The sequence below is a fragment of the Lepidochelys olivacea genome (assembly GCF_965140295.1).
Source record: "Lepidochelys olivacea isolate rLepOli2 genome assembly, chromosome: 2".
In the NCBI taxonomy this organism is placed as follows: Eukaryota; Metazoa; Chordata; order Testudines; family Cheloniidae; genus Lepidochelys; species Lepidochelys olivacea.
In genome coordinates this window covers 73,691,986-73,705,826 of record NC_140412.1, presented here as the reverse complement: position 1 = coordinate 73,705,826, position 13,841 = coordinate 73,691,986, and positions in this window count along the sequence as shown.

Below are 13,841 nucleotides of genomic sequence, written 5' to 3'. Positions count from 1 at the left end.
CATGACTCCTAGCCTCTTGTATAACTGCAGAATAAATGGGATGCTAAAATCAGATGGTACAGAAGGTACTTCTGCCCTTGGGCTACAGTGAATTAAGCATCATTCTTTCTGACACATTTTTAAAGTTTTGAGGTTTGAAATATTAAATATGAATATTTTACATGTTAAATTAGGAATGTACTATTTGTGCTTGGCTCCCTGCCCTTTTGCATTCTGTAGCTTTATAACTGAGAAGTCTCATTGCTCAATCATAAAACTGGAAAGTTTATTTGGTTGAAGCGAATACATTTTCCTGCATACAAAACCAGTGTTTGTTAGCATTTAAATGCCATTTTGTAATGAATTCAGCTGTCAGTCTTTGTAATTTTAATAAATATTTTAATGTCTAGGCTCATCCCTTTTGCACTTCACTTTCTAATTTGCTGAAAAACAGAGCCCTGGTCCTCGCACAGTTTGTTAGTGTATTCAGAAAGGGTGGCTGACAGCACCAATGAAATAAGCCAAAACAAGATTTGAAGCCTTTGAATTATAACCTTGTTGACATTCCGAAGTTGATTCAAATGTCAAACAATTGATGAAGGGATTCAGTGACTGTGGAGGAAAAATTATTTCTGTGAGGAACAGATCTCTAAAGCTTAATTTCATGAGCATGTTGCAGGAGTGTGATGGGGTGAACCTGGCCCTTTGAGACTCCCTGCTTGAGGCCCTGAGGTCCTACTACACCCTGCCCGAGGAAGGAACAGCAAAGGTGGGTATTTTTGTGGTAATAGGTAGAAGTTCGAGTCAGGGAGCAGATATTCATTGTACTAGGCACTTGATAATCATAACAAAAAGATGGTCCTCACCTTAAGAACTTAATCTGAGGTCAGGTCTATGCTAGAAACTTTTGAAGATACAATAATACAAGTTAGGCAGTGAGATTTTTTTTAATGACATTTCTGTACCACCAAAAAGTACTTTTGCTGGAGTAGTTTATTTCGTTGGGGGGGGGTGGGTATAAAAGTTATAATGGGGAAAGCACTTTTTTGCCAGAATAAAACAGCTTATTGTCTACGTTATGAAGGTGTCTACACTATGGAAACTTCACTATATCTGCACTAGGAGGGTTGCTGGTACAGTTATATCCAACTTTTCTAGTGTAGGCTAGGCCTGAGTATCCTACTGATCAGATTTAAAATCACCCATCTCACTCCCTACTTTTGATGAGACATTTTTTTCTCACATTAATGTATTGGGTTTTTTTCAATAATTATAAGGTATGCAGTACTTTGTTTCTATTTTGTGTATTTAGGCATTCATTAGAGATGGTCAGGAATTTTATATCAAATGTTTTCTGACAGAAAATGCAGTTTCTGTAGAACAGACATTTTCCACAGGAAAATTTCAATTTTGCTGATAACTTTTTTGACTGAAAATCAAAAGATATCTGATTTATGACTTGTGATACTAAATGAAACTCTTGTGAGTAATCTCAACATTCATCTCTGTTTGCTTGAGCTGCTCCTTTGCCTCACACAGGAGTTGTTGTTTGGGTGCATCATGCATCCATTCTTCTCTATGGGCTGGGCTCCTTGGTGGAACTAAATTTCCTATGATGCACTGCAGCCCCCCTTCGGCTGAACTGCAGTGCATCATGGGAGTACCATGGTCATGATGAATTTTGGGAGATCCTACTTTGTTTCTCACAAAAAAATTGATATTTTGACTGTCTTCCCAACTGAGGACAAAAACAAATGTCAAAAATTGGAATTTTCCCTGGCATGGAAAATTCTGATATTTGATGGCTCTAATGTTCAACTTATTTCAGAGGGTTTGCTTATTCTCCCTGAAATGTTTGAGGGATTTTTTTCTATATCAAGACATGCCTTTTTTTATTTTATATATGCTATATCTCCTGATCTTGGCATTATAATTTGTTTTTTGGAATAATATTTAATTAAAAACAAAACAAAGTAAAATATAATCCTGCTGTCACCTCTAGTGCAAACTCCTCTACTGTATTTCACTCTCTTGGATCTTTAGCAAGTCCTAAGCAAATCTCCGGTTTTAGAAAGGGATACTAAGTGATGAATAACTAATGTACCACTGTGGAGAATCTCCCTTTCGTCAGTCCATAACCACATGCTGTTAAATCTCATGCTAAATGCTCCTATGGCGTTTGTTGTTCTACTGTTGAACCTCATCACCATATGTCTGCGAAGTGAGACCAGACATTCTGCTGCATAGTACATTCTATATTAATTGACCTTCCTTGGGCCAGTCTTTTGTTCCAGAAATTCTAATATACATTAGTTACAAGTGTGCTGTAAAAATGAAACCCATGAACTGCTACTTCATTTTAAAATGGAAGCATATACATACATGTAAAACTGTTAAATGTCATATATAATACTTGTGCAAATAATAGACAACTATATAAGCAGTTTATACAGAACAACACTGAGCGATTTTTAGGTAACAAGGGTTTATTTAAAAATATTCCTGGAGAAATCTTCTCTGATATATTTTTTAAAAATGTAATTACAAGACCAGTTAGAAAAGGGGATTGGACTAGAGCAATCACTGATGTAACCTTTGTCTTCACAAAGTTACACTGAGATGATTTTTTCCTAAATCAGCTAGGTGGGAATCAAAGTTTTTGATATGGTTCCACATATGAACTTAATTGAAGAAACAAGCATTTGTTTGGAAAAGAAAATTGTGGAATCAGTATGTAACCAAATTCCCCAGTATAGTGTTAGGACATGTCTGGGCTCTGCTGGAAGTATTATCTAACAGACATTGTGCAAAAGAGAGATTCTAGCTGCTATGGTGTAGGGGCAACGTTGGGGAAGATTGGCGAGGAGCTAAGTGGAGGACTGAGTACATGACTGGATGTAAGCGGAGGATGCAGGCAATTTCAATGAAATTTGTCCTACAGACCCTGCCAAAAGGTATTGTAGCATAGCTCAGCATATTTTTGCCTATAAACAAGTTAGTTTATGTAATAAGCATAAATCATACATATAAGAATGTAACCAGTTTGACCCCATGTAACCCCGATATAAGCGTGGAGAATATAGCGCCGCAGAGGACTCCCGCCCGGCGGAGTCCTGCCTGGTCAGCTGTCCCGAACAGCCAGAGTCCCCTGCAGCCCCTCCGTGCATCCTAGGGGCTCCCCACGCAGATTGGAGGGTAAGTTCTTCCTTCCTTCCTTCCTTCCTTCCTTCCTTCAATAAAGCATAGTTTACTATTCTTAGGCCTGAGTGTCCTCCCCCCACCCCTTGCAGGCACATATGGTTATTAAAGTCGCATAGCAGTTTTCAAAATTGCAGGAAGGCTGGCCCTACTGCCCTGGTGAAATTTCTCTTTGAGTAATCATATTATGACTGTCTAAAATAAATTTCAATTATATATTTGCTTCCTCTTCTAATCTATAGCATTGTGTTATTGGGTTCTGTTTAATGACTTCATTGTTTCATCCCAGATGTGTTTGCATTTCAGTGGTGAGGGTGAGTGGATGAACTCTTTTATATATGCATATACCTATGCTGATAGTAACTTATTTAGAAAGAGTGGGATTGTGGAGGAAGCTTTTAAAGCACTTTAGGTTCCTCAGGGATGAAAACTGTTACGTAAATGTAAGGTAGTTTAGGGCACTGTAGTGTCTCACAGCGAGTTTGCCTAAGAAGAGCTCTGCATGTGATTTCTATTTAGTAATGTACTTTGGTTGGTTGAAAAAAAAAATTTTTTTGAAACATTTGTGTAGCTTGGAAAATCATGATGGCAAAATATTTCCTCCCTAACTACAAGTTCAGGTCAGATTATGACCTTGAGGAAAAGTCAGGGAGGGCAAAGACTCTGCACCACACTGCTTTCTTCATCACCACTTCCCTAAAATGTTGAAGGAGCAATGCTCCCGCCATCCTTTGTTTTTGCCAATACCACATGGCTCACTTTCCCCATCTTAATTTCCTCTCTCAAACAAGGCGCCAGATCCTCCGCTAGTGTAACTTCTTGTAGCTCATTTGTGACGATGACATGTGTGTTCAGAGGTATCTCCCCCTTCCATAGCTTTAGTCCCCTGTTTTATATTTAAAGTCAAATATGTCTTTTCAGAGTAGAAATCTGGGGTAAATTGAAATCAATAGGCGTTTTGCCCTGACTCCAATGGAGCCAGGATTTCATTACTGATCTTCTCAGGGGGCTGATATTTACTTATGTAAGTGAAATTATAACAACAAATGTTATCAGTTGGGAAAAAATACTACAAACTTTGATGTACAAAGATTTTTAAATGAGTAATCATTTTGTAATCTGTCTATGATTAAAACATTCTGGCTGAGTGGAAAGAACAGACAGAGCGAAGGAAATGGTTATATTAAACTGATATTCAATTATGGAAAATTTAATTCTAACCTGAAGATGTAATATTCACACAGGGGCAAAAATAGTAATTGTTTCTAATTCATAGACATTAATTTCCCTGCTGCCATTAGGAGATGTGAATTGGCACATCAAAGAGAATATGATTTATCTGGGTTGGAATTATCAGTACATAAAGGAGCTTTAAAAATTCTTTTCTTATATTATTAGGTAAATAATCATCTCCTGTTATGTGACCTGTATGTCAGTTATATAAGTAAACAAACTTCAGAGTGCACTCTTTTCAGTCTAGAAGAAAGTACATAGTGGAAAGGTAGGAGTTCTGTATACTTTTCAGACAGTTACTATGGCTTACACATGAATGAATTCTTTAAATTTCGGGAAAGATTCATTTAGAATTCATGACAATAGAAAAATATAGTAAATGAGGAACAGTTTATTGTAAAGTTGAATCTAATAATCAAACTAGAAATGATTAACATAGAACTGATTTTTTCCCTGTAATGTACACAGAGAGTTTTTCATAAACGGTAAACAACTATAGACATTTGTATTTTTTTTTTTACTTCCAGAATGTGTGCTGCAGTGAAATATCTTAGGAGACTGAAAAAAGTTCAGTGCTGGCTGAAAAACAAACATATTTTCAGGAATGATTGTTTCAAACTTGATGTTTCTTCTTCATGTTTCATTAAAATGAATATGCCATATCTGTATCCATTGCTTTTTAAACTTTCATTTGATTACAGTATCAAAGTTAGAGATGGACCTGAAGTAAACCATCCACTCCAAACACCCTCAAAGTTAGAAGGGAAGGGTTGGAACCCAAGCTACGATCTGGTCCCAGATTTTTCTAGTTGTCCTTATCTCTAAAATGGGCTCCACCAAAACCCCAAATCCAAACAATCCGGGGGCGAGCGGGGGGAAGAGAGGGTGTTTTGCAATGTGGATATTAACTTTTGTTACTCAGGCCCCTCTCTAATCAGAACACTGACCTATTAAAACCATGCCATGTGTCATGGTTACAGAATTAGCTGGACCTTTGATTCCAGTCCCATTTCTTTCACGGGGCAGGCATTACACCTTCACACCTCTCATGGTGGAATCTGCACTTCTCCCACTTAGACTGGGTCCCTGGGCTACAGCATCCCTGTTTGCTAACAGTGATAACAGATGCAGCTGGGTGTGGCCCTGCAAGACACTCTTGTTTTCAAGCTGGGACCATTTCGTAAGTGCAGTGACTCAGCTTCTGCAAAAGCAAGTGTTTATTTATTTATTTATCCATAGAAACATGACAATCAGAGAAAGGGTTTAAATAGAAAAGGCCTACATGCATATGACTTATCTAAAGTTCTGTCAAACCCAGTTGCTTATGACAAATCTCATAGAGTCTCTCCCTCTACATCAGTCTGCTGTCCATGACCAATTCCCTCACTGAGGTTCTTCGGTAACCATTTGAAGTGAGTCTTTTTGAATATTGTTCATGTTATGGTAATATTCCCCAGCATACCTCAGTTTTCTAACTTGTTCAGTCTCCATAAATCCGAGCAGTAGAATGGAAATCCTTTGGTTCCCAAACTTGGTCTGCTGCTTGTGCAAGGAAAGCCCCTGTTGGGCCGGTTTGTTTACCTGCTGCGTCCACAGGTTCGGCTGATTGCGGCTCCCAATGGCTGTGGTTCACTGCTCCAGGCCAATGGGAGCAGCTGGAAGCGGCGCAGACTGAGGGAAGTACTGGCCACCGCTTCCAGCAGCTCCCATTGGCCTGGAGTAGCAAACAGCGGCCACTGGGAACCGCAATCGGCCAAACCTGCGGACACGGCAGGTAAACAAACTGGCCTGGCCCGGCAGGGGCTTTCCCTGCACAAGCGGTGGAACAAGTTTGGGAACCACTGGATGATGCCTGGCAAGTAGGGAATTCAACTCTTCTTGCCTAGTCAAGTTCTTATGTTTGATCATCTTAGTTTCCAGAGCACTTCTGACTGTCCTCCATAGGCCTGCTCATCAGGGTACCTGATAAAGTACATGATCAGGATTATTATTATCCTAATTCACATTGTATTCTCTTTTCTTGATTCTGGGCACATGCACAAGTGCTATTTCAGATGTATGCATGTTTCTACAACCAAGATGGAGTGGAGAGTAATACCATGAGAGAGAAGAGAGGATTGCTGATAAGTGCCTGTTTTGCATTAACTGAAAATTACCTGGGTAAAGGCAAGATCTAGGGCTGGTGAAGTGTGGCCACTTCAATCCTATATGCACGAAGGAAAATATCTGCAGGTATTTCAAACTTGATGTTTCTAACTCACATTCCTTTAAAACTATAGCTTCAAATTCTCTCAAACTTTGAGCTAATCAATTAATAGAACTATACTACTTTAATAACGTCTGCTGAACAACCAACAGAAGGATTTTATTGCAAAAAGATAGATACCTATTTAAAATCTACATAATTAGTTACAAAAGAGGCAAATTAAAACAAACTGCTTCATAAAAATTCTGAAAATAATCTAATTAGAAAGAAAATCTGTACAGACAGGGAAAGCAAAAAAGGAAAGGGAAATTATAGACGTAAAGATGCAAATCTAAATGTATTGGGGTGTGAAACATTTTAATTTGCATGCAAATTAAATATAGAATTAAGAAACTTTAAGAAAATTAATGTGTGAGCTACAATAGAAATACGAAGACCAAATCAAGAAAGCTGAGAAATTTTTATGTTTCTTTTCAATTCCCCTTGGCATATATGTTTTGATGGTGATTATTCCCATTTCTGTTAAGGAAGAATAAAAGAGAACAGATTTGACTTGATAATGTCAACCCACTGGCAATGCAAGTATAATCATTAATACTTAGTGACTAATACAGTCTCCTAGATTCAAAACCCAGGAAGATTAAAAAAAAAGAAAAGATTAAGTTTGAAGAGCCTGGTCAGTTAGGGTAAAATCTGTATTTTGAATAAAACATTGAAAGGTTCACTGTATGAAAATATTTATTTTATTTATTTTTGTTTTAAACACACTTGAAAATGGCAATAAATAAATGTTATTGCCATTGGAAATTACGTAATGATAGTTGCTATGGAAAGGAATGTCTGTTAAAGCAATATGACTGATATTACACTTTGCCTGCTTTTACCTGTCTATAATATAAATTTATATCTATTGGCCAAGCCATTATACTTTATGAATTGCTCCTTTATGCAAAAATAAGACAATCTATTACTATAAACTGCAGCATTTTCAGTGCATGTACAAGAATATCTCTGTTAAGTCTATTAGAAGCCTTTGCTTTTGACTATAGAAAAATGATATAGATTGAATATGAAAATTAATAAAACATTTTCAGGGAAGAAAATAATGCACTGTTTAAAATATCCACACAATGGTCTATTCCTCCCCGAGCGTAAGTATGTTAATCCCATTAGTGTCAAGAGGAGACATATTTGTCAAGGAGAAAACAGCCCTGCAATATCATTCATTAGATTAGATTAGATTTTAGGCTTTATTTATTGGGCTTTCAGACTGTGAATGATTTACTATAGATGAATAATATTGCATGTTTTGTTGAAGAAACAAATCAGGATGATTAAATACAGTGATTATTATTTTATTTTCTACCAGATCCAACTACCATTGAGGTTTTCCGTTGGCTTCAGTGGGAATTGGACTGAGCCTTTGTGTTGTATCTATGACTAGAATAGACAGGAACTTATTTTCAATGCATAGAAAAAATACAGGTTGGCATTTATGAATCACCACAGTGGGTTCCGAAATATGAGCAACTGTTATGAATAAAAATAAACACAAACAGCAAAACAGACTGCAGCTGCAAGCCAAATTAATATGTCTTTCACTCTGGGTTGAACGAACAAAGACTATGAAACAAGACTCCAATGATGCAATTAGGTCAGTTTGCCCATTTGACCCCACCACAGCCTCAATGGGTTTATGAGTTTGTAAGATAGGGGCTTAAAGCTCTGGTAGAATGCCCTGCTGTTATTCCTTGAAAAGTTTGATACAAGGAACTGACAGCAAGACCCCAGTCTGAGGAGAAAACTGCTTAATGGTTGACTAGATGTTTAAAAATGCCTTGTATAAAATCATGGATTCATAGTTTCCTAGGTGATCAACTAGTCTCACCTCCTGTATAACACAGGCCATAGAACTTCCCAAAAATAATCACAAGAACAGATCTTTTAGAACAAACATCGACACTTGATTTTAAAATGGTCAGTGATGGAGAATCCAGGATGACCTGTGGTAAGTTGCTCCAAAGGTTAATTACTCTCACCGTTGAATATTTATATCTTATTTCCAGTCTGAATTTGTTTCGCTTCAAATTCCAGCTATTGGATCTGGTTATACCTTTCTCTGCAAGGCTGAAGAAATCATTATTAAATAATTATTAATAATTAAATATTAAATAATATCATTATTAAATATTTCCTATGAGGTACTTATAAACAGTGATCATGTTACCCCTAAACTTTCTCTTTGTTAAAGCTAAATAGACTCAAGGAACTCCATCTATCACTATAAGGCATGTTTTCTAGTCCTTTTATTGTTGCCTTGGCTCTTCTCTGAACCCTCTCCAGTTTATCAACATTCTTCTTCAATTGTGGGCACCAGAATTAGATACAGTATCACACCAGTGTGAAATATAGAGATAAAATAACCTCTCTATTCCTACTTGAGATTTGCCTTTTTATATATCCAAAGACTACATGAGCCCTTTTGGCCACAGTGTTGCACTGGGAACTCATGTTCAGCTGATTATCCACCACAAGAGCCAAATGTTTTTCAGAGCCACTGCTTCCCATACAGTCTCCCATTCTTTAAGCATGGCATACATTCTTTGTTTCTAGATGTATATATTTACAATAAGATGTATTAAAACACAATTTGTTTGTTTGCACCCAGTTTATCAAGAGATTCAGATTCCTCTGAATCAGTGACTTGTCCTCTTCATTATTTACCACTTCCCCAATTTTTGTGATAGCTGCAAACTTTATCACTGATATGTTTTCTTACATGTTAAGTAGCATAGGGCCAGGAACCAATCCTTCAGGAACCCACTAGAAATACACCTGCTTATTGATGATTCCACATTTACAATTACATTTTGAGATCTATCAGTTAGTCAGATTTTAATCCACTGAACGTGTGCCATGTTAATTTTATATCTTTCTCATTTTTTAATTAAAATGTCATGTCAAGTCAAATGCCTTAGAGAAATCTAAATATATTACCTCAACATATTACCATTATCAACCAAACTTGTAATATCATAAAAAAATAACAAGTTAATTTGGCAGGATATATTTTCTATAAACCTATATTGATTGACATTAATTATATTACCCTCCTTCAATTCTTTATTAAACAAGTCTTGTATCATCTGTTCTATTATCTTGCCTGGATCAAGTCAGACTGACAGGCCTATAATTACCCAATTCATTCCAGTTATCCTTTTTAAATATTGGCACAACAGCAGCTTTCCTCCAATCTTCTGGAATTCCCCACTGTGATAAGACTTATTGATAATCAACATTAACGGTTCAGCAAGTTCCTCAGCCAGCTCTTTGAAAACTCTTGAGTGCAGGTTATCCCTTGCTGATCATTTGAGAATGTCTAACTTTTGTAGCTTCTGTTTAGCATCCTCCTGAGATAACATAAGTATGGCCAAATTGGGTCAGACCAAAGGTCCATCTCCAGTATCCTGTCTTCAGACAGTAGCCAATGCCACGTGCTTCAGAGGGAATGAACAGAACAGGTAATCATCAAGAACTCTTTCTATTCCACTGTTATCGTATGATATGACTATAACATCTGTTTTTCCCAAATACAGAACAAATATTAATTGAACACTTCTGCCTTTTCTGCATTATTGCTAATAATTCTGTCATTTCCACCAAGTAATGTACTAATACCATTGTTAGGATTCTTTTTGATCCTAAGTATCAGAAAGACAGACATGTTAGTCTGTATCCACAAAAACAACAACAAGTTTGGCGGCACCTTAAAGACTAACAAGATTTATTTGGGCATAAGCTTTTGTGGGTAAAAAGCCCACTTCTTCGGATGTAAAGAAGTGGGCTTTTTACCCATGAAAGCTTATGCCCAAATAAATCTGTTAGTCTTTAAGGTACCACCCGACTCCTTGTTGTTGTTTTTTATCCTAATATACTTTAAAAGCTCCTTTGTATTGTCCTTAACTCTGTTGGCCTTAAATTTCACCTTGTGTCCCTTTGCTTCCCTTATCAATTTTCCACAAATCCCAACTTCCGATTTATAGTCATTTCTATCAAATTCCCCTTTCTTCCATTTGTGTTATATGTTTATACCTGCCTTCACTTCCCATCTATACCAGGTCAGTTTTTTTAACCAATATGGCCTTCTTTCTCAATTGTGGCCTTTTGGGCATCTAGTAAAATTTTCTTAAATAATTCTCAATTATCATTCACCTCTTTCTGATTAAATTCTTCCTCCTAACTGAGCTGGCTCAATTGTTTTCAGCTTTGTGAAACTGAGCCTTTTAAAGCACTAAATATATATGTAAACTGGTGCGTACTTTATTCTGTTTGCGTGTTATAAATGTGATCGAGTCATGATCATTTGTATGTAAGCTTCCATTAATTTTTAGTTCCGTGATCAGTTCCTCTTTATCTGTCAAGATGGGCTCTAATATAGAATTTCCGGTTGTTGGATGCAACACTTTTTGAATTAGGAATTTGTCATCTATAATGTTTAGAAATTCCAAGGATGTTTTAATTCTGGCAGCATGAAACCTCAAACTCAGATTGAAGTCCCCTATGATAAAACAGGGTGTTTTTTTTTTCCTTTTCTTTCCCTATTATAGATAGGTGCCTAAGAACCTGGTCATTCTGTTCCCTAGTGTGAACTGAAACAGACACCAACTAATGCCCCATCTTGTGCTTTATCTGTTAGGGCATTGATCCATAAGCATTTATGATCACTGAATCACTTGGATTGCTGAAAGCCTAAATTTCTCTCTCTGTACTAGATTTCTAGAATAGTAAATTCAGTAATAATTCTTGTTAATAAGCATGGCATACTATACATAGTTGGATGGGTTATTAGACAATTCCTCATGAGTACTGCACTTTAAACTGTTACTCTAACTTGAAGAACCTGTTTCCCCATGCAGATAATAAAGCTAGCTATTAATATAAATGCATACATAAACAATAAAATATATTATAAATAAAATATTCACATATTGAAAAATATTTCAACAGGGTAGTAGGAATTATGAGGCATATACTATATTGTTTTATGGCCCTAGAGGAAAAAGGTCTCTCATTTTTAAGCATATGGACACTCAGACCTTAGAGCTGTATTTGCTAATAGAATTTTTTCTCCAGTGCCATCCTACAAACACCTATTATCCTTTATAGACGTTAAAATGGAATCTTATAAATAAAATCAGGAGATTCTTTAAAAAACTGCAATTGATCACTCTCTAGCTAATATGGGAAATGTGCCTCGATCTCTACATTTATTTAATTATAATCTGCCTATGGTGGATTATTTAAAATATAATTTTAAATTCATAATAATAAATTCATAAATTTTATATTCATAATCTTTCAGAACAGCATAGATTTGGATTATTTTAGTTTAATTCTTTTTCTTTACAAGAAAATATTTTTTTGTTTTTTTTACAGAAAAGCACCAACTATGATATTATACCACAAACTGAAGATTGTTTTTGGCTGTGTGAAATCATACCCAAAATGTATGCTGTTCTGAAAGATTATGAATATAAAATTATATTTTAAATAATCCTTTAAAATGAAGTTAAATGGAAGAACAGGCCAGTTCACCTGTGACCAACAAATTGGTCAATTCCTTCTCTCTTCAGTTTACTCATTTTGAAATTGTTAAAGCTTTTGGAGTTGCCACAATTTGGTTGGTTGAACAAATTGTAACTTACTTGGTTGCAGATATGCATCAGTTGTCAGTTTGGCACTGAATTACTTGCCACCTCAACGTAATATCACTCCACCAGCTCAACTCAATCAGGATTATTAACTAGCATGTCCCTTTAGCACCATCAGCAAGGTATAACCATCCTGCAATGTCCCACACCTAATACCCAAACTACACTGACCTATGAAAAAGTTTGGGAGTCCAAGATGTCTACTTAACTTAATCCGTTACAAAAATACCAAAACATCATAGACTTAAGCACAGAATGTACTGAATTACCGTCTCATGCTGCTTGTATTTTCCATTGGTGCTCACAAAATGTGTATTATACCACTTCAGTTCCTCTGGTATTTTGGGCCACTCCTTTGAAAGCAATTTTTTTGATACTACCATTGGACTCTTCGTCTCCTTCCACCAAACTTCATCCACTTCATTATCCCTAGAGAAAATGTCAGCTGGAGAGAAAGTTAAAAATCCCTGCTCACTGCCACTGCTTCCACTGGGCATACCTCCACTAATCCCTTCCTTACTAGAGACAATATATCAGAAGGAAAGGGGAATTAAAAAAAAATCCTTTTCTTCTCCTGAAATCTGGTCATCACAGGCCCTGCCCTCTCATTAATGCCAATCATTATGTCAGTGAGTGAGGAGTTGAAGCCCCTTGTCATGGGATGACACTGGCCCTTTAAGAGGAAGCAGGGCCAGGGCACCTGTGATTCATCAGCTTACTCCAACTAGCCTGGAGAGAGTTAGGGACCAAGGAACTCAGCTGTGTCAATCAGGAAAAGGTAGGTGAAAGCACCCAGAGATTGGGGAAGGTCCCAAAAGGAACTGAAGGAAGAAGCCTACCTGGGGGAAGGCTAAAGGCAAGCAGACGGCAAGAGGAGGTTGCTGGGTGACTTCCCCAAGCCAGGGTCACAGGGCTAAAGGCAGGAGAGCGGCGGAGGGGCTTATCTGCTGACATTTCCATGGCAGAGATCAGGTGAGAGGGCTGGAGGGCGGAGTGATGGGTGCTTCTTGCCCAGTTAGAATGTTCTCCCAACAAGGAGGCTTAGAAGGGAGGTGGTTCTCATTGGGAAGAGCAGGGTTGAAACACAGCTGGAAGAGCTGGGGTGGCTGTCCTGGTAGAGGAACAATGAAGAGTGCAGGCATGGTGGAAGACACAGGAGTGTGGTATGTAGTACACTGTGGGATTAGATGTCCTAAGATTTAAAGGACTATATACACTGGAGATGAGAAATGAATTGCATTGGGGCTCATGTTTTAGATTATTTGCGCAATGTTTTGTAAAAACAAACAAAAAAACAGCTCCAAGGAGGCATATTACTGAGGCAAGAGATCCCGATACGAAATTACTGGGGTATTTGAAGCAGGGAAACTGATGCAGGCACACTTTTCATGCCAGGGCCTGTGCAAGGAAGATGTTCTAGGCAGGGTATCCTATCACACGCCTGCTCAGTTCCTGTGTTGCTGTTACATATTTTACTTAGATTGAAATTATGGCATTGTTTGTTCATTTTATTG